Source organism: Schistocerca serialis, chromosome 6 (assembly GCF_023864345.2).
Source record: "Schistocerca serialis cubense isolate TAMUIC-IGC-003099 chromosome 6, iqSchSeri2.2, whole genome shotgun sequence".
Lineage (NCBI taxonomy): Eukaryota > Metazoa > Arthropoda > Insecta > Orthoptera > Acrididae > Schistocerca > Schistocerca serialis.
Window position 1 is genome coordinate 714,356,490 of NC_064643.1, and position 22,263 is coordinate 714,378,752.

Below are 22,263 nucleotides of genomic sequence, written 5' to 3' on the forward strand. Positions count from 1 at the left end.
TTCAAGACACTGTCCATTCCGTTCAACTGTTCTTCCAAGTCCTTTGCTGTCTCTGACAGAATTACAATGTCATCGGCGAACCTCAAAGTTTTTACTTCTTCTCCATGAATTTTGATACCTACTCCGAATTTTTCTTTTATTTCCTTTACTGCTCGCTCAATATACAGATTGAATAACATCGGGGAGAGGCTACAACCCTGTCTCACTCCTTTCCCAACCACTGCTTCCCTTTCATGGCCCTCGACTCTTATAACTGCCATCTGGTTTCTGTACAAATTGTAAATAGCCTTTCGCTCCCTGTATTTTACCCCTGCCACCTTCAGAATTTGAAAGAGAGTATTCCAGTTAACGTTGTCAAAAGCTTTCTCTAAGTCTACAAATGCTAGAAACGTATCAAGATACAGAATCAATTTTGAGCAGAGTTTGAGAAAAAATAGGAACAGTTGGAGAATACAGGTGATTTTTTTGTTGTATTCAAGCACTCAAGATACATAGAATGCTTGAATACAACAAAAAAATCACCTGTATTCTCCAACTGTTCCTATTTTTTCTCAAACTCTGCTCAAAATTGATTCTGTAATCGAGGGTCATACAATTATTTGGGCATTACAAATGGTCAGTGCAAGAGGGTGAAAACTGAGGTTGAATAACTATATTTTTCATGTTAATTTGTCCGTTTTCAAAAGCTACAAGCAAACAAAGGAATATCACGTAGACACAGGAAACAGATCAGATGCTTTCTGTTTTTATTGTAAACAGCGAATGAATTGTTAAGTTTTACGTTTTTTCTTTATATGATGTTGCAAGTGTGTTGTGGCTCTTCCCGTTCTGAATCTTTTAAAGCAAACGGGGCGTTGTGCTTCCTTGTTACCGCACTTCGTAAAATGCTTCCAGACTAGGGATGGTGCCTTTCTGTAATACAACTAATCCCCGACACAACAGCGAGAAACTACCACATCGACGAGATGGGGTAAGACTCGTACACGACATGTACACACGCACTATCCAGTGGGCCACGCCACTTCTTAACAGGGGCATTATTGCCTCAGCAGGGGTGCACCAATTCTTATGCCATGTGTCTGTTGCTCGTTTCTGTCGGCATTGTTATTAAAAAAGCACTAAACGCTTTTCCCGGCCGGCCGTTGTGGCCGAGCGGTTCTAGGCGCTTCGGTCCGGAACCGTGCTGCTGCTACGGTCGCGGGTTCGAATCCTGCCTCGGGCATGGATGTGTGTGATGTCCTTAGGTTAGTTAGGTTTAAGTAGTTCTAAGTCTAGGGGACTGGTGACCTCGGATGTCAAGTCCCATAGTGCTCAGAGCCATTTGAACCATTTGAGCTTTTCCCGTTTTTTGTTCTAATAATAACAGAATATTTCAAAGCAATGATAATTTCACGAATAAAAATTACTCTTTTTTAAAAGAGGTTCATTTAAAAACCAAAAGCTTTGGCACTGCTGCTGTAGCTAATTCATGTCTCGGTTTTTTACCTGGTTATTACTAAAACTTGAAAAAAACCTGTTACCGAGACCAGAGAAATACCGAAAAACACCGGTTATTCAGAAATAAAATACCGGTATCGGTTTTGACTGGTTTTTCCGTCCCTAATTTATACAATGACTTGTGTTATCAATATTCATATTTCTTTGAGCACTTGCGTTAGTCTAATAATCGACATGTGAAAGTGAGGAACTAAATTGTAGTACATCTTTTTCCGTGGAGCTGAGGGGGAAAGGAAAGCCGAGATGAATGGAGGACGCAGTAGCGCAGCTGAGCAAGCTGATACATCACGGCGCGTCGGCGCCTGCCTCCCATTTAAGTACTTACGTCACGGAATCTGTTTGTGGGCTGACCGTTATCTAACGCACCCGCAGATACACTATCTCCGTGCCTGTTGACGTGTACATATCTTATACTTCACAGTGAGCATACACGGATGAAAGTCTTCGAAGTGAGCGAAGGTTTCCAGATAAATCTGTGCCAGAGGCTGGCGTCGTTTGTGTAGCAAACATGTGTATGTGTCAGTGCACCGTGCGGTGTGTAGCAGGAAACACACACACACACACACACACACACACACACACACACACACACACAATGATGAGTCACAACATTATGAACACCGAGGATTTCCAGAAAAAAAGTACTACTGGCCATTAAAATTGTTACACCAAGAAGAAATGCAGATGATAAACGGGTATTCACTGGACAAATATATTACACTAGAATTAAATGCGATTACATTTTCACGCAATTTGGGTGCATAGATCCTGAGAAATCAGTACCCAGCACAACCACCTTTGGCCGTAATAACGGCCTTGATACGCCGTAGCTCAAACAGAGCTTCGATAGCGTGTACAGGTACAGCTGCCCATGCAGCATCAACACGATACCACAGTTCATCAAGAGTAGTGACTGGCGTATTGTGACGAGCCAGTTGCTCGGCCACCATTGACCAGACGTTTTCAATTGGTGAGAGATCTGGAGAGTCTGCTGGCCAGGGCAGCAGTCGAACATTTTCTGTATCCAGAAAGGCCCCTACAGGACCTGCAACATGCGGTCGTGCATTGTGCTGCTGAAATGTAGGGTTTCGCAGGGATCGAATGAAGGGTAGAGCCATGAGTCGTAACACATCTGAAATGTAACGTCGACTTTTCAGAGTGGTGTGACCAATGGCACCCCATACCATCACGCCAGGTGATACGCCGGTATGGCGATGACGAATACACGCTTCCAATGTGCGTTCACCATGATGTCGCCAAAGACGGTTGCGACCATCATGATGCTGTAAACAGAACCTCGATTCATCCGAAACAATAACGCTTTGCCATTCGTGCTCCCAGGTTCGCCGTTGAGTACACCATCTCAGACGCTCCTGTCTGTGATGCAGCGTCAAGGGTAACCGCAGCCATGGTCTCCGAGCTGATAGTTCACGCTGCTGCAAACGTCGTCGAACTGTTCGTGCAGATGGTTGTTGTCTTGCAAACGTCCCCATCTGTTGACTCAGGGATCGAAACGTGGCTGCACGATCCGTTACAGCCATGCGGATAAGATGCCTGTCATCTCGTCTGATACGAGGCCGTTGGGATCCAGCACGGCGTTCCGTATTACCCTGCTGAACCCACCGATTCCATATTCTGCTAACAGTCATTGGATCTCTATCAACGCGAGCAGCAATGTCTCGATACGATAAACCGCAATCGCGATAGGCTACAATCCGACCTTTATCAAAGTCGCAAACGTGGTGGTACCCATTTCTCCTCCTTAGACGAGGCATCACAACAACGTTTCACCAGGCAACGCCGGTCAACTGCTGTTTGTGTATGAGAAATCGATTGGAAACTTTCCTCATGTCAGCACGTTGTAGGTGTCGCCACCGGCGCCAACCTTGCGTGAGTGCTCTGCAAAGCTAATCATTTGCATATCACAGCATCTTCTTCCTGTCGGTCAAATTTCTCGTCTGTAGCACGTCATCTTCGTGATGTAGCAATTTTAATGGCCAGTAGTGTAGTACACCCGTTTAGTAGTTTCCAATTCACTCAAGATTTATTATTGCAATGGTGTATATGGAGTACATGAAATGATTACATATACAGATCAATTGCAGAAGCGGTTCTGAGGTACCAGTATCGACCCATGCTGAAACACCCATATTAGTACGTGGTGTTGCCTCTTTGGGCAGCAATGCAGGTGCTGACTCTGGCATCCAATGGATAATACAGGTGGCGAATGCCGTCCTGGAAGACGTTATGCCGCGCCTGCTCGACCTGTTGACGTAGTTCTGTAAGACTTTTTGGTTGACGAGTTGCACGAGCCACGTCTCATCCTACCATGTCCCACACGCGCTCGATTGGAGACAAGTCCGGAGATCGTGCTGGCAAGGGAAGTTGCTGCACGCCTTGCAGAGCATGTTGATTTTCACGGCCAGTGTGTGGGCGAGCATTATCCTGTCGGAATAACACATCGTCTTACTGTTGCAAGAGTGGCAAAAGAACGGGTCTAAAGACATTCTGCACATACCGAGCGGTTGTTAGCTCCCCCTCCAGAAACATCAAAGGTGAACGAGAGTTGTAGCTTATCACACTCCAGATCGTAAGGCCGGTGTGGGGCCAGAGTGTCCTGGATGAACGAGACAGCGCTCACCAGGTCTACGTCGTACTCGAAAACGTCTGTCACTTGGGTGCAGGCAGAATCTGTATTCATCGCTAAAGACCACAACGTGTGTCGTCCAAGTGATCCTCTGACGCCACCTGTCGATGCTGTGGCGAAAGTGGAAGACGAGTTAGATGTGTGCATGCCCGTAGTCCCACCGCTATATTCCATTCATCATAAGAATAAACGTAATGTAAACAAAGACAAACGCGATGATTGGTCAGAAGCCACAGCACATGTACGAGGTGCGGCTAGAAAAAAAACCGGACTGATGCTGGAAAAAACATTTATTTACAATTATTTACAATTTCATGTTATCTCCTACAATGTACTCTCCTCCTCGGTCTCTACACCGCTCCATACGAATTTTCCACTGTTCATAGCAATGCTGCAGATCATTTTCGGTAAGTCCATACATTACTTCCGTCGCTTTTTCTTTTACTGCTTCAACAGTCTCAAATCTAGTTCCTTTCAAAGCTGACTTGACTTTACGGAAAAGAAAAAAGTCACAGGGGGCCAAATCAGGTGAGTAGGGTGGATGATCTAAGATGGGAATGTTGTGTTTTGCCAAAAACGTCTTCACTGACAACGCACTGTGAGCTGGGGCATTGTCTTGGTGAAGGATCCATGACTTTTTTCTCCACAAATCGTTCCGTTTTCTCCGTACTCGCTCACGTAGGGTAGCCAGGACGCTAATGTAGTAATGCTGATTCACTGTTTGTCCCTCTGGTACCCAATCAACGTGCACAATCCCTTTGATGTAAAAAAAAACAATCATCATTGCCTTGAATTTCGATTTTGACATTCGTGCTTTTTTTTGTCGTGGAGAACCAGGAGTTTTCCAATGCATCGATTGGCGTTTAGTTTCGGGATCGTAAGTAAAAAACCACGATTCATCTCAAGTAATAACATTTTGTAAGAAGGTGGGATCACTTTCAATGTTTTCCAGGATGTCAGAACAAATCATTCTTCGGCGTTTCTTCTGTTCAATTGTGAGACACTTTGGAACCATTTTTGAACACACTTTGTTCATGTTGAAACTTTCATGAAGAATCTGCCTAACACTTTCCTTGTCAACTCCTGTTAACTCAGACACTGCCCTGATTGTTAAACGGCGATCTTGTCGAACAAGTTTACCGATTTTTTCAATGTTTGCATCAGTTTTTGCTGACAAAGGTCTGCCAGTGCGAGTGTCATCACTGGTGTCTTCGCGGCCATCTTTAAATCGTTTAAACCACTCAAACACTTGTGTTCGCGATAAACAATCATCGCCGTACACTTGTTGTAACATTACAAACGTTTCACTTGCAGATTTTCCTAGTTTGAAACAAAATTTGATGTTAACACGCTGTTCTTTCTGTACACTCAACATTTTCCGACGCACAGACAAAACGTCAACTACTTAAAACAGACGCCATGGGCAGACTGAGTGCAGGAGGCAGATGAAACTCGAGCAGTAGGCGGAGCGAGAGTCACGTGACAGGCCACGCGACTTTCAGCCTTATTGCATTCGTTTTATTGTTTCACCAGTACTAGTCCGGTTTTTTTCTAGCCACACCTCTTACACTGGTGTTGATAGGCTCTTCAAAGCAGGTGCTACTTATGTATGAGATATGGTATTACTAATTGTAAGTTATGTTAAATGAAACTGTAAGATATTCAAATGTATTAACAGCAATCAACGTATTTATTATTCACGTTTGAGCTATGTAGCTTTTGTTTTAGAAACGCCGGCCGGAATGGCCGAGCGGTTCTAGGCGCTTCAGTCTGGAACCGCGCTACCGCTACGGTCGCAGGTTCGAATCCTACCTCGGGCATGGATGTGTGTGATGTCCTTAGGTTAGTTAGGTTCAAGTAGTTCTAAGTTCTAGGGGACTGATGACCTCCGATGTTAAGTCCCATAGTGCTCAGAGCCATTTGAACCAATGGACTTATACCACTATTGAAATAAGCCCTTCAATTAAAAAGTACCAAGAAATAGTTTGTTCTTAATGTTTTTCATAAGTTTACGGAGATAATCGGCTATGAAGCCTTTCGAGGGACTGTGTTACATACAGACATATTGAGAGATTGCACGGCACTCTCACTTCTGATATGGTGTTATGCTGCGTAGTGTTCTTAGGGCGGTTGATCTTTATTACTTGGTTGCAATACTGGATACGATCTGATTTCAGTAGTTAGCGCTATTGCTTGTCTGCCCTAGTGAAGGAATAGCGGTAAGCTTTACCTGCGTTCAAAGGAAGAGGGTGTCAATTTAAACAACTGCAGTAAAAGTGTACGGCGGCTGAGTGCCGAGGGGAGCGTTTTTTTCAGTGAAACCTGGGTGAAAACGTTGTGGACTGTCCAGCTCCTCTGTCTCATTGTGCAGACACGTTGTATGGTGCTGGTCGGTCGGCGACCGCGTCCATGTTGGCTGACCAGTGCCGAGGAGTCGTCACTGCCATGGGCAGAGCATTGATGACTGGCAGTGAAGCAGAGGATAGGCCCTTGTTAGGCAGGAAACCCATAAGAGGACTGCGTGTTTCTGCGAATTTCCGTGGGACGAGTCAGTGGCGCCCAGACGTCGAGACTCTGGTACAAAACATATTTGTGTAGGCACGAGGCTTTTAAGGAGTTGATGGCCACTCTTTGGAAAGTCGAAATGGATGCAACAGGGGAGATAACGATCTTCTTATGGAGGGATGTGGTTCCATCCAGGTCAAGCCATTAGCAAAAGACACAGCGTAAATGAGTGGGTAAGAGGCCGTGAAGCTGAATCTTTTTTCCTTTTCTCCCGATTAATTCTAAAGTCGCTGATTGGCCAAATCTGGGTATGCAGAGCAAGTGGCGGTCTCCCAGCTTCGTGTGTAGTGCTCCAGCTCGTGATTGGATTGGGTTAAAGTGGGAGTAGTATAAGACGTAAATGTGCTAGGCTACCGTGCTGCTGAGGAAAGCTGAGTGAAAGAGAAGAGGACACTCTTGTACTGGCGCTTCGCTAGTAAAGAACTGCAGGTCTCTACCTAAACGGTGGGACTTGTGTCCTTTGCTAGTGTGCCACTTAAAAAAAAACCTGTGCCAGTCACCAACTGAACCGTCAGAGGTACTGTTTCTAGCATCATGCACACAACAAGTGATGCGTGGGTGTACTTATTTGTCTTGAATCGGGAGTCTAAACATTTGACATACTCCGTCATGCATAGTCGTGGCACTGAGTCAAATTGATTTGGCAAGACCAGCAAACGGGTCCACCTCCACACTGGGATCCACCAGGGTTTCAGAGGTTCATAGGGAAGTACTTGCATTCCGAATTAGCCGAACGCGAGACCGCATACTTGCATTTTTCGGGTGGGCGCCATTAATAACAGATTGCTGTCGTCTATGACTCCAGTCGCCGAACGCATTGTGGTGTGGTTCCCTGACCTGTAGAAGGGTAAAGCACTCGCTGCTTCTGCATAGGGCTCCAATATATGCTACTCAGTACTCTGTTCTTTGGAACCATATTTTTCTTTATGGAATAGTAGAGTATAGATGCTTGGTAGTAGCGTAGTTTTTAGGCCATACCACGGATTCACATGTATGAAGTCAGGTAAAGCGATTAGTTGTGGTTATTGTCGTGTGATGATCCCCAGCTGATCACTTTGTTCACAATAGACCCCATATTAGTGAAAGCATTTGTCAAATAAAATTGTTTGTGTGACGTTGCTTTAGCCTTTTTTTTGCCTTGTAACGTTAAGAACGAATAAATTTATTGTTATTTAGATCGCAACTCCTCCCAGGGTTCTGATTAACATTACCTTTGCCATTTTTATTAAAGTCTTGATTACAATCGAAAGTTGGAAGCTTGCAGTATACACACGTTAAAGGTAGAGTGGTATCAGTGACGTTGTAGATGGATAATGTATTGCAGTTTACGATTCGCTGGTTCAAGTCTTGACAAAGTCAGTTTTTTTCTCCTTCAATTTGTAATGCCTACATCTCGTAATTGTAAAATTCGTCATCATTTTTTATGAATAACGCACATCTTCTTGTTTGTAATTACATATTGCGCGCGAAATTCCTGTTTTCATTCCAAATATAAATTCTAAATAATCGATATTTTATGGAAGACTGTTAATAAAGGTTGCTTAAATTAAGAAAAGATAACAATTTAATTTTGTAAAGCAAAAATGAAAAACCAAATACTCTTTATGTGGACTATGTCCAGTGCTTTATATCACTGATATGGATAAGTGTCGTAGAATCATGGAAAACAGTCATTTTCATAGCAACGAGCACACCATACAAATGCTCCATTTTTACATTTGCCACTATAGCATTACCGTATGAACCCAACAGAACTGATCCGGAGCCACGTTAAGGGAACTGGCTGAAGAAATAACAAGACTGTTAAGCTGCCAGACGTACTGGAACTAACGCATTCAGCTGTTTCACATGTCACAACCGAACGCTGGCGGGATAAAGAATGGCACGTCATAAAAGAAGAGGAGAAAATGCGGCGCCTAGTTGGCTTCGTGTATTCTGTTGCTGATCGACTCGTTATCAGCGTAGCAGATGACAATTCCAGAAATGAAACGTATCTCTCGAATTCGGATAAGGATGGAGGTAAGAGATTACCTGACGACTGACTGTTATTAACTATTCATTGGCTTCATTGTTCAAAAGTAAGGTGAAATCGCTACAGTACGCTTTTGCATTACACATAGCTCACTCAGAAAAATTACCCTGTGTTTAAGTTAGGATTTCCATTACTCTTGTCATGTAAGGTGAAAACGAGAGCATTTAATGGCTTGGTTCAAATGGCTCTGAGCACTATGGGACTTAACATTTATGGTCATCAGTCCCCTAGAACTTAGAACTACTTAAACCTAACTAACCTAAGGACATCACACACATCCATGCCCGAGGCAGGATTCGAACCTGCAACCGTAACAGTCGCGCGGTTCCGGACTGAGCTCCTAGAACCGCTAGACCACCGCGGCCGGCAGAGCATTTTATGATTTCCGTCTGGTCACCTGAGGAGCGCGCGGTAGTGCTGGAGTTTTACCGAATATTATTTCATTCATTTTAATAATTGAATGACATTCGAAGCTATATTGTTTCTTTGCACGTCTCTTTTTACATCTCAACTGCAACTGCTCACACCATTGTAGGTTAGTTGGACCGCAGGGTGGCCATTGCTGTCAAGAGTTTATTGCGCCGGTGAAGCTGTTCTCCCGAGTTATAGCTCAGTCTATGTACGTGTAACACAGCATAAAACGTATCCTTATGAGCGTACTTGACTGTACTGGACACAGCTTGGCTTCCGCTCCACATGCAACGAAATCCAACGAGATTCAAGCAACCGCGGAAAAATACATGGCGTAATGTTTACATCAGGTTTATTCTTAGGATGAACACAGTATACTAACCGGTTCGCAACAGTTCGTGTTGACATGTCTGACAAGGGAACCTCCCCATCGCACCCCCCTCAGATTTAGTTATAAGTTGGCACAGTGATAGGCCTTGAAAAACTGAACACAGATCAATCGAGAAAACAGGAAGAAGTTGTGTGGAACTATGAAAAAAAAAATAAGCAAAATATACAAACTGAGTAGCCGGCCGAAGTGGCCGTGCGGTTAAAGGCGCTGCAGTCTGGAACCGCAAGACCGCTACGGTCGCAGGTTCGAATCCTGCCTCGGGCATGGATGTTTGTGATGTCCTTAGGTTAGTTAGGTTTAACTAGTTCTAAGTTCTAGGGGACTAATGACCTCAGCAGTTGAGTCCCATAGTGCTCAGAGCCATTTGAACCATTTTTACAAACTGAGTAGTCCATGAGCAACATAGGCAACATCAAGGAGAGTGTGAGCTAAGGAACGCCGTGGTCCCGTGGTTAGCGTGAGCAGCTGCGGATCGAAAGGTCCTTGGTTCAAGTCTTCTCTCTAGTGAAAAGTTTACTTTCTTTATTTTCGCAAAGTTATGATCTGTCCGTTCTTTCGGTGACGTCTCTGTTCACTGTAATAAGTTTAGTGTCTGTGTTTTGCGACCGCACCGCACAACCGTGCGATTGTTATTGAAGTCGCGAGCTATATTTGCTGGATTCATATTGCCCACGGAATACATCTCACGTATTTAAAGCACTCTCGTCCAAAGTAGCGAACAGTCAACTGCCAGCCAGGGAGCCCCGTTAGCATGAATACTCTCTTCCGTGCGCTGTAGTCGACTGACGTCGTGTGTTTCGATGTTTGTTTAGGTGTAGCGTCCCCATACTACTACGCAGTTACCTCGCATCGGACGGACGGACCGACAGATAACAGCTGTCTGAAAATACAAAATTAAACTTTTCACTCGAGGGAAGACTTGAACCAAGGACGTCTCGAGCCGCAGCTGCTCACTCTAACCACGGGACCACGGCGCTGCATAGCTGAGGCTACCCTGCTTATCCTGCGCATGGACTACTCAGTTTGAATATTTTGCTTATTTTTTCATAGTTCCACACAACTTCTTCCTGTTTTCTCGATTGATCTGTGTTCAGTTTTTCAAGGCCTATCCACTGTGCCAACTTATAACTAAATCTGAGGGGAGTGCGATGGGGAGGTTCCCTTGTGAGATCACAAGCCATCTTACCTGTGCTGTGGTAGCTGTATGATCTGCCTCTGCTGCCCTTACAAGACGACGATCTTGGCGGACGTCTGTGCTGTGCAGACGTCGCCAACCTCATCTACGTCTGTGAGAATGTTCACGTGGCCACTGATACCAGCATCGCTGCACAACCGACGCAGCACGACCAATTTGTGTGGCAGTTCTCCAAAGGACCATCCTGCCACTATGAAAGCCTCAGTTCGACCTCTTTCAGTGTTACTCAGTTGGCTGTTAGGAAGCACTGTAAGTAGGCTGTTTAGGTTTTTATGTTGGTAACGCCACGTAGTGCTCTGTACGAAAATCACTGACTGTGCTGTGAGCAGTCTGTGGCTGGTTGGACTCATTGTTGGGATATTCGCTAGTGTAGCGTTGGGCAGTTGGATGTGAACAGCCAGCAGTGGTGGATATGGGGAGAGAGATGCCAGAGTTTTGAGAGGTTACTATGAGCGGACGATCTGGACGTGTGTCCGTCAGAAAAAGAAAATTTGTAAGACTGGATGTCATAAATACATTGTTCGTTCTCTATCAAAGTCTTTCATTTGCTAACTATGCCTACCAGTAGTTAGTGCTTTCAGTAGTTAGAATTTTTTATTTAGCTGGCAGTATTGGCGCTCGCTGTATTGCAATAGTTTGAGTAACGAAGATTTTTGTGAGGTAAGTGATTCATGAAAGGTATAGGTTATTGTCAGTGAGTGCCATTCTTTTGTAGGGGTTATTGAAAGTCAGACTGCGTTGCGCTAAAAATATGGTGTGTCAGTTTAGTGATGATCAGAATAAGTAAGCCGACCGGGGTGGCCGAGAGGTTCTAGGCGCTACAGTCTGGAACCGCGCGACCGCTACGGTCGCAGGTTCGAATCCTGCCTCGGGCATGGATGTGTGTGATGTCCTTAGGCTAGTTAGGTTTAAGTAGTTCTAAGTTCTAGGGGACTGATGATCTCAGAAGTCAAGTCCCATAGTGCTCAGAGCCATTTAGACCATTTAGAATAAGTAAAGAGAGAACTGTCTGAGTGCGTTCAGTTTTGCTCAGCTGTTTGAAAATCAAATAACGTAAGAGTTTTTCCAACACTGTCATTCTTTACATACAAAGGGGAAGTTTCAGCACGAGTGCGTGTCTGTGACATGGTTGCCTTCTTGCTTCATACCTTGGCACAACACTGACCCTGATGGCTGTGAGCACTCCCTGTTAAAAGGTAGTCAGGCTGTGAGCACTCCCTATTAAAAAGTAGAGACAGATGGCGCTCTAGTAGCTGTGTCAGTGGGTTATCTGTCGGCAGACGACGTTGAAATCATCATCAGTACATCTTCTATTCTCCAGGTGGCATAAGGCGTCATCAGATCAACATTCTTTCCTTGTGTACTTATTTTTTTCCGGCAGTGTGTATAAGCGGAGCAGAGACGAATGTGGAACTACTATAGAGACGATAAAGGCTGGATATTTGGCAATCTACTGCCGTAAGCCACTCTGGCGAATTGTTGTCAGGCGGCAGCGGCAACAAATGTCTTGGAAACGGCGAAGCTAGTCGGCTGTTCGTCGTGCTACTAACGTGAACATCTGTGTTTTACAAAATGCATTAAACTGTGCTGTTTGTGATAATGATATTTTTCTGCTACCGGTGTCGGTCTTAAACAATATTCAACGGAAGAAAAATTGTCGCAAACTTATCACACGCCATACGTGCTTTGACATCCATTGCTACTACCGAAAACCTTAACTGCCAATGTTGTTGTTATTGTTGTTGAGGTCTTCAGTCCTGAGACTGGTTTGATGCAGCTCTCCATGCTACTCTATCCTGTACAAGCCTCTTCATCTCCCAGTACCTACTGCAACCTACATCCTTCTGAATCTGCTTAGTGTATTAATCTCTCAGCCTCCCTCTACGATTTTTACCCTCCACGCTGCCCTCCAATACTAAATTGGTGATCCCTTGATGCCTCAGAACATGTCCTACCAACCGATCCCTTCTTCTAGTCACGTTGTGCCACAAACACCTCTTCTCCCCAATTCTGTTCAAGAACTCCTCATTAGTTATGTGGTCTACCCATCTAATTTTCAGCATTATTCTGTAGCACCACGTTTGGAAAGCTTTTATTCTCTTCTTGTCCAAACTATTTATCGTCAACGTTACACTTCCATACATGGCTACACTCCCTACAAATACTTTCAGAATCGACTTTCTGACACTTAAATCTATAGTCTACGTTAACAAATTTCTCTTCTTCAGTCTACATTTTATATCCTCTCTACTTCGACCATCATCAGTTATTTTGTTCCCCAAATAGCAAAACTCGTTTACTACTTTAAGTGTCTCATTTCCTCATCTAATTCCCTCAGCACCACCCGACTTAATTCGACTACATTCCATTATCCTCGTTTTGCTTTTGTTGATGTTCATCTTATATCCTCCTTTCAGGACACTGTCCATTCCGTTCAACTGCTCTTCCAAGTCCTTTGCTGCCTCTGACAGAATTACAATGTCAAATTGCCAATATAAATGAAAAATCGTAGCAAGAATACAATGCGATGGCCCACCGACACTTTTTTTTTGTCAGTTGACCATCGTATTGTAATCTAGCTATGATTTTTTCATTGATATTGGCAATTAAGGTTTTCAGTAGTAACGGACGTCAAGGCATGTATGACATGTGATAAGTCTGCGGTAATTTTTCTGCCGTTGAAGATGGTTTAAGACCGAAACCGGTGGCAGAGTAAACATCATTATCGCAGGAAACACAGTGTAGTGCATTTAGTAAAATTCGTACATGCTGTTGATCAGTGCCTAAACAAGATGCTCAGTGAACATCTGTGGTTGGAGGACGGTGAAACCAAGCATAGGCGACAAGGTGTTGGAGGTCCACGGCTCACAACAGAGCGTGGCGGTCGGAGTCTTGTCCGCTCTGTGGAGCAGGATAGGCGGCGGCGAACTGTGCCAGACGTGATGACGACGTACGGCGTCGGTGGAGGCGCGTGGGCTTCCTAGCATACCGTTCAGCTCACTTTACTAATCACTGGGCTCCGCAGCAGACGGACGAGCCCCACATGTTCTACTGTCAGTTACGATTGCAGTGGGCAAGGGACTAGCGAGGCTGGACCGATTATCAATGGAAAATGGACCGATGATCAGTGGAAAAGTATCGCCTGGTCGGATAAATAGCGTTCACTGTCTAATGACCCTCCCTTAGCCACGAGAAAAATTATTAAGTATTCCTGATAAGAGCAAATAGAACGAACAGACTGGCACCCTCGAAACTTTCCGCTGCAAAATTGATTGATATCTATTGTTCCCTACTCTTACCAGGTCCTCTTTCCTTCCTACATCTACATCTACATCTACATACATACTCCGCAGTCCACCATACGGTGCGTGGCGGAGGGTACCTCGTACCACAACTAGCATCTTCTCTCCCTGTTCCACTTCCAAACAGAACGAGGGAAAAATGACTTCCTGAATGCCTCTGTACCATCTCTCTTATCTTATCTTTGTGGTCTTTCCGCGAAATATAAGTTGGCGGCAGTAAAATTGTACTGCAGTCAGCCTCAAATGCTGGTTCTCTAAATTTCCTCGGTAGCGATTCACGAAAAGAACGCCTCCTTTCCTCTAGAGACTCCCACCCGAGTTCCTGAAGCATTTCCGAAACACTCGCGTGATGATCAAACCTGCCAGTAACAAATATAGCAGCCCGCCTCCGAATTGCTTCTATGTCCTCCCTCAATCCGACCTGATATGGATCCCAAACGCTCGAGCAGTACTCAAGAATAGGTCGTATTAGTGTTTTATAAGCGGTCTGCTTTACAGATGAACCACATCTTCCCAAAATTTTACCAATGAACCGAAGACGACTGTCCGCCTTCCCCACAACTGCCACTACATGCTTGTCCCACTTCATATCGCTGTGCAATGTTACGCCCAAATATTTATTCGACGTGACTGTGTCAAGCACTACACTACTAATGGAGTATTCAAACATTACGGGATTCTTTTTCCTATTCATCTGCATTAATTTACATTTATCTATATTTAGAGTTAGCTGCCATTCTTTACACCAATCACAAATCCTGTCCAAGTCATCTTGTATCCTCCTACAGTCACTCAACGACGACACCTTCCCGTACACCACAGCACCATCGGCAAACAGCCGCACATTGCTATCCACCCTATCCAAAAGATCATTTATGTAGATAGAAAACAACAGTGGACCTACCACACTTCCCTGGGGCACTTCAGATGATACCCTCACCTCCGATGAGCACTCAACATCGAGGACAACGTACTGGGTTCTATTACCTAAGAAATCTTCGAGCCACTCATATATCTGGGAACCGATCCCATATGCTCGTACCTTATTTAGGAGTCTGCAGTGGGGCACCGAGTCAATTAAATGAATCAAATGGTTAAATAAATCTGTACTTTGGTGTTAATTTTGAATATGAAAATTGAAACTGACTTTTTCGTCAAAAATAAAATATTTAGTGCTGCGGATCTTAATTACTGTCTTCTTGGCTGAAAAAGAGTAAATTATTAATTTTTCAGTAATGCGTGGCGTCTCCGGAGTGCACTCGAGGGCACCCAAGGTTAAAGTTCTTCTTAGCAGCTGCCAGCGTAAGGAACAGCTTTTCAAGATCTGCGTCGTAATGTAGCTCCGAAAAATTCTTGACGTTGTTATTGAAGAGCAAGTCAGACGGATACGGTTCTGAACAACTATGATTCTCTGTGTCAATAGGGCAAGTTCAGCAAATTTTAGCTTTTCTCAAAAGAGAATCTGTTCATTCCAAGAGACCGTGTTATTAAACAGGGATCGCACAGTACTACCTAGCATTCAAAGTCCTAAGTCTTCTGCTTGCTTGAACTGTGTATCGTAATTACTATGAGAGGAAAGATGAGCATAATGCTCACTTCAGAAATGAAAAAAAATTTATCTTTTAAGATAATAATTATTATTTCATAAAAACGTTCTGCTCAGTGCTCAACTATTACAGTATATATTCAGCTTCTTACAAGTTGTGACAAAAAGTAATATTTTCCGATATCTCACAGCAATGGCGGCTGTCGTTTCTTTTTTTTAGCAGTAGAAGTACCCCTCCCTTGAAAATACGCCCTTCCGTAGTCAAGTCTATTATCGGGAAAAAAAAAAATCGTTCGTGAAGTCGCGGAATACACAAGTTTTTTAAAATTCACCGAACGCTAACAAGCGAACGATGTTATTTACAATGGTGCGCTCTCACAGGCGAAAGCTATAATCCAAGAAAGTTTTTCTATTGCTTTTGATTCTTAAAGTTCCACAAAACAATTAAAATATCGTCTTGCTCTATCAAATAGACCCTTTTACATTATTTTACTGATAAATAAATAGAATATTCTTATTGGAAAATGTCTTCCGAGCTGTCGCAGCATCCAGTATTTAGATTTATGTCACAGTTTGTATTACCCGTTACGAAGTGATACTATATACGTAAGACCGATGTCAGTTACCAGATAAGTCGTCTTCCAGGCGAAAGGATGTTGAAAAATGTAAAGCTGCCTGACACAAGATGGATGGGGCAGTATTATGCTATGTGTAAGAAATCAATATTTACGACAACGTAACTGGGTTAATGGGAGTTTGCCACCACATCTTCTTTTCGGTAATGTTTATTCCGACTTTCGGCTATAAAGTATGAGATTAACGTTTTTCATCTAAATACGCAACACAATGGTCCGTTTACAAAAGCTTATGCCCTTCCAAATGTGTCCACAGCGTAATATATTTGTGCATGTTTGCGAGGTGCCGGGGTTGAGAAGAGTTTGTACCTCTTTAATTCTGACGAATTTTCCATGAGAACTAGACACGCACTCGACTTTCTCTTTACCTACAACCTAATTAATTATGCCCACAACAGTAATGAAAGGAATTTATGGTGGACCCTGATAGTTAGTAAAATAAGGAGTGCACACTCACAATAATTTAATAAAAATCGTAATCTACTCAGAGAAGAAAAGAGAACTTTATCATAATAAACAACAGGAAATGGGATTCTGCATCTATCTATAAAATGACATGCGGATTAAATGTTACAACGAGATTTATTATAAATCAGAACATAAAGGCACTTGATTGTCGATGCAAACAATAGGCTAAAGGATAGAATATACTGATCCTATCCTATACTGACCCTATCCTATACTGAACTATTATGAGAATAAGAGTTGGCTCGAGAACAGGGGGATCCTACTCTCAGTGATGCAATAGACTGTCGATAATGACTGGAGGTCCTAATGAATCAAATATTACTCCCCCGACTATAATGCAGTATCGCGATTAGTCGTGAGAGCTCAGATGGGATCACGTGGAGAAACACGCAAGGTGGACTTGTAGCAAAGCGAGCGCGCGTGCTGCTGAGGACTTCGGTATAGAAATGATAGGTCTTACAATGCCTGAGCCACAAAATACTTCACCAGTCCTGAAACATGCAGCTCGTCGTCGGTAGGCAGTGTTCTGATGATGTAGGCGCCGACTTCTGCTGTGCAGCAACTCTGTTTCAACCCGTGGCCTCGAAGGCTGTCCGAGAATTCTAAGTTCTGCTCGCGTGGCCGAAGCAGGGAAACTCCTGGATGCACGAGGATGTACTTCTAGGAAGAGACACAGCAAAGCCGCCTAACCTCGCCCTGTCGGTACAGGTGCGAAAACGCAGAATAAGAATCTGGATCTTGGGTCGTAGAATGAAACTGGAGTATGACTGAAGACATGCTCCTCAGCGATTCCGAAAAAGTGCGACTAAGTCGCAAGACGAAGGTCAGATCCCGAATGCCATGCGTCCGCGCAACACAGGAGCGAAGTCAACATTACTCACCTAGCCACTATCCTCTAAAAGCCGCGAATTCGCTTTCAGTGCTGATTCCAAAATTGCCCCACACTATCTCGGAACATCACTCGCGCCAATAGTCATCGTTCCTCCAATTTCGTGCAGAGTTTTATGACGTCAACTGGCATTAATTTAAGGTGACCAGTCACGCCTCTGCTATTCAGCTGGGGCCAGTGAACTTGCTATTTGACCGGCTACGAAAACAGCTGGCCTAGAACACCGGCCATCCGGTGCCAGACGGTCGCACCCGGCAAGGCACCGCCCACAAGATTTCCCAAAATCATGAAGGCAATACAGTCAGTCGGCGGCAGCAGTCTTCGTCCCAGACGCGCCAGAACGGTAAACACATAAACTGTGGCGGTACTCAGACGACTCACAGGTCGTTTCGCCACGCATACAATACGCGAAACTCGACCGAGGTCAGTCGCCCCGCCAGGTGCTCAAGCCCATTGATGTACGACTCTCTCCATTTACGCGGAAGTGCAGTCCCCGACGAAAACGCACTGTGTCACGTCTTCCAGTAGCCGGCCAGGGTGGCCGAGCGGTTCTAGGCGCTACAGTCTGGAACCGCACGACCGCTACGGTCTCAGGTTCGAATCCTGCCTCGGGCATGGATGTGTGTGATGTCCTTAGGTTAGTTAGGTTTAAGTAGTTCTAAGTTCTAGGGGACTGATGACCTCAGTAGTTAAGTCCCATAGTGCTCAGAGCCATTTGAACCATTTTTGAACGTCCTCCGGTGCTCGCCTCGCAACAGGCCACCCAGGGAAGTAACAGAAAAAACTAAAAGCAAGACCACATACAGTTCCCAACATGCATAGCAATCAAGCCAAAAAGTAATTTGAGCTCGCGGTACAAATACTCTCATCAGAATAATCTTATTCGGCGCGTTCCGACCGTGAAATGAAATGAAACATTAATAAAATTGATGAAAATGCGAGGCAACACGCAAAAAAAAAGGCAAGTAACTTCTCATGTTTCTTTGTGACAATGCCGTGCTACGAAAACTTGTTATCCTACAAATTTCACTTTATAACGACATACACTACTCGCCATTAAAATTGCTACTCCAAGAAGTAATGCAGATGATAAACGGGTATTCATTGGACAAATATATTATATTAGAATTGACATGTGATTACATTTTCACGCAATTTGGGTGCATAGATCCTGAGAAATCAGTACCCAGAACAAACATCTCTGGCCGTAATAACGGCGTTGATACGCCTGGGTATTGAGTCAAACAGAGCTTGGATGGCGTGTACAGGTACAGCTGCCCATGCAGCTTCAACACGATACCACAGTTCATCAAGAGTAGTGACTGGCGTATTGTGACGAGTCAGTTGCTCGGCCACTATTGACCAGACGTTTTCATTTGGTGAGAAATCTGGAGAATGTGCTGGCCAGGGCAGCACTCGACCATTTTCTGTACCCAGAAAGGCCCGTACAGGACCTGCAACATGCTGTCGTGCATTATACTGCTGAAATGTAGGGTTTCGCAGGGATCGAATGAAGGACAGAGCCACTGTTCAAAGTGCCGTCAATGCGAACAAGAGGTGACCGAGATGTGTAACCAATGGCACCCCATACGATCACGCCGAGTGATACGCCACTATGGCGATGACGAATACACGCTTCCAATTTGCGTTCACCGCGATGTCGCCAACCACGGATGCGACTATCATGATGCTGTAAGCAGAACGTGGATTCATCTGAAAAAATGACGTTTTGCCATTCGTGCACCCAGTTTCGTCGTTGAGTACACTATCGCAGGCGCTCCTGTCTGTGATGCAGCTTCAAGGATAACGCAGCCATGGTCTCCGAGCTGCTGCAAAAGTCGCCATGGTTGTTAGTTTGCAAACGCCCCATCTTCTGAGTCAGGGATCGAGACGTGGCTGCACGATCCGTTACAGCCATGCGGATGAGATGCTTGTCATCTCGACTGCTAGTGATACGAGGCCGTTGGGATACAGCACGGCGTTCCATATTACCCTCCTGAACCCAACGATTCCATATTCTGCTAACAGTCATTGGATCTCGACCAACGCGAGCAGCAATGTCGCGATGCGATAAACCGCAATCGCGATAGGGTACAACCCGACCTTAATCAAAGTCGGAAATGTGATCGCACGTATTTCTCCCCCTCACACGAGGCATCACAACAACGTTTCACCAGCCAACGCCGGTCAACTGCTGTTTGTGTATGAGAAATCGGTTGGAAACTTTCCTCATGTCAGCACGTTGTAGGTGTCGCCACCGGCGCCAACCTTGTGTGAATGCTCTGAAAAGCTAATCATTTGCATATCACAGCATCTTCTCTCTGTCGGTTAAATTGCGCGTCTGTAGCACGTCATCTTCGTGGTGTAGCAATTTTAATGGCGAGTAGTGTAGATTCAGAATAGAGTAAGTGACTATGTAAAATGTAATCTTGTTTTTATTTTGCCTTTACATCTTTCATGAATAGTAACATGTTTGGATGCTTATTTTCCAAATTTAATGTATCTAATGATAAATACAGCTCCATGATTCATTAAACTAAGAATCATCATTATATTTCAAGAACACACCTAACCTCTTCAGAAACAAACATGTTGGTGTAAAAACAAAATATTAACAAACCTTGTGACGTGGCATATCTTGAAAACTTTAGAATTTATTTTTGTAAATATTTTGTTTGCAATTTTGCAGTCATGAAAAATGTAATTTCACTTAAATTTGTATCGTTCCAAAAGTTTGAGATTGTGCAACTCAATAATGTGAAGCACAGGAATTTCTGGAACATTTGCAAAGCAATATACGCAAATATATTAGTAAGAATGAAGAAAAATCAAGATACGCTCGTAGGATTTGTCGACCTGGAAGATGCATACGACACTGTAAAATGGCGCAATATTTTCTAAAGTCTGAGAAAAATAGGGTAAGCTGTAGGGAAAGATGGGTAACATACAATATGTACAAAACCAACAGGGAACAATAAGAGTGGAAAACCAAGAACGGATTACAAAGCGTGTAAGACTGGGATGTTGTCTTTCGGCAATACTGTTCAACCTATACAATGAAGGAGCAATAATGAAAATAAAGAAAATATACAAGAGTGAAATTAAAACTCGAGGTGAAAGAGTAATAATGCTATCATTTGGTTATGACATTGCTATTCTAAGTGAAAGTGAAGAATAATTACAGGATCTGTTGAATGGAATGAACAGCCTAATTGGTACATAATGTGGATTGAGAGTAAATCGAAGATAGTGATGAGAAGCAGCAGAAATCAGAGAAGCGAAATAGTTAAAATCAGGATGGGTGATCACGAAGTAGATGAAGTTACGGAAAAGTAACCCATGGCGGTAGAGCAAGGAGGAGATCAAAACCAGACTGCAGTGGATAACGGGGCACACCTGGCCAAAAGAAGTCAGCTAGTATCTAATATAGGCCTTAATTTGAGGAAGAAATTCCTGAGGCTGTACATTTGGAGCACAGAACTGTATGGCAGTGAAACATGGACTGAGCGAAAACCGGAGCAGAAAGAATCAAAGCATTTGAGACGTGGTGCTACAGAAGAATGCTGAAGTTAGATGGACTGATAAGGTAAGGAATGAGGAGGTTTTCCGAAGAATCCACAAGGAAAGTAATTAATGGAAAACACTGACGAGGAGAAGGGACAGTTGGCCGGCCAGTGTGACCGAGCGGTTCTAGGCGCTTCAGTCCGGAACCGCGCGACCGCTACGATCGCAGGTTCGAATCCTACCTCGGGCATGGATGTGTGTGATGTCTTTAGGTTGGTTAGGTTTAATTAGTTCTAAGTTCTAGGGGACTGATGACCTCAAAAGTTAAGTCCCATAGTGCTCAGACATTTGAACCATTTTTTAGAAGGGACAGTCTCGTAGGACATCTGTTAAGAAACCAAAAAATAACTTCCATGGTACTAGAGGCAACTCAGGAGGGTAAAAACTCCAGAGGTAAAACAGAGATTGGAATACAGTCAGAAAACAACTGAGGATGCACTTCTTGTTAGCTCTCTCAGTGTCGGTCAATCAGGCTTCATCCTGTAAGAACTTGTACTGCGAATATAGGATGTCTTTAATGTTGAAAAAGTTCTACACAAATGTCTCTCCTGTGAGTATAAACCGTATGTTGTGAATTTGTGAAGAAAATCTTCAGGTAAACAAAACGTTTGATAAAAAATCGTTGAAATAAAATGTCATATTTAAACCAAGAAAAAGAAGTTCAGACTCTTATAACACAAAGCCCGTATGAACCTTAATATGGTGAAGATTGTTATCTGTAACTTTCCTCAAGACACTGACGCCGAATGAAGATAAGTACTAATATAATATCTTCTCATGCAACATTAAATAGTGAATGCAGTATTAATGATACTAAAAGTGCATGCATGAAGTTCTAGTAGTCTAACCAAGAGGGGGTGATTACACAGGGTGAATCACCTAAAACTTGCACTGCAGATATTGCGGGAGTGGAAAGTGCTATTGGTGTCCGGGTTCGTATTATCAGAAAATCAACAGACTGTAATAAAAGTTACACAGCGTATTTTTGTGCAGACATGCACCCTTTTAAGGGGAAAAACGGCTACTGACATTAACAAATTAAAAATAGGGTAAATTACAATGTTATTGAAGTTTTAGTAGTCTTACCAAGAGGGGGTGATTACACAGGGTGAATCACCTAA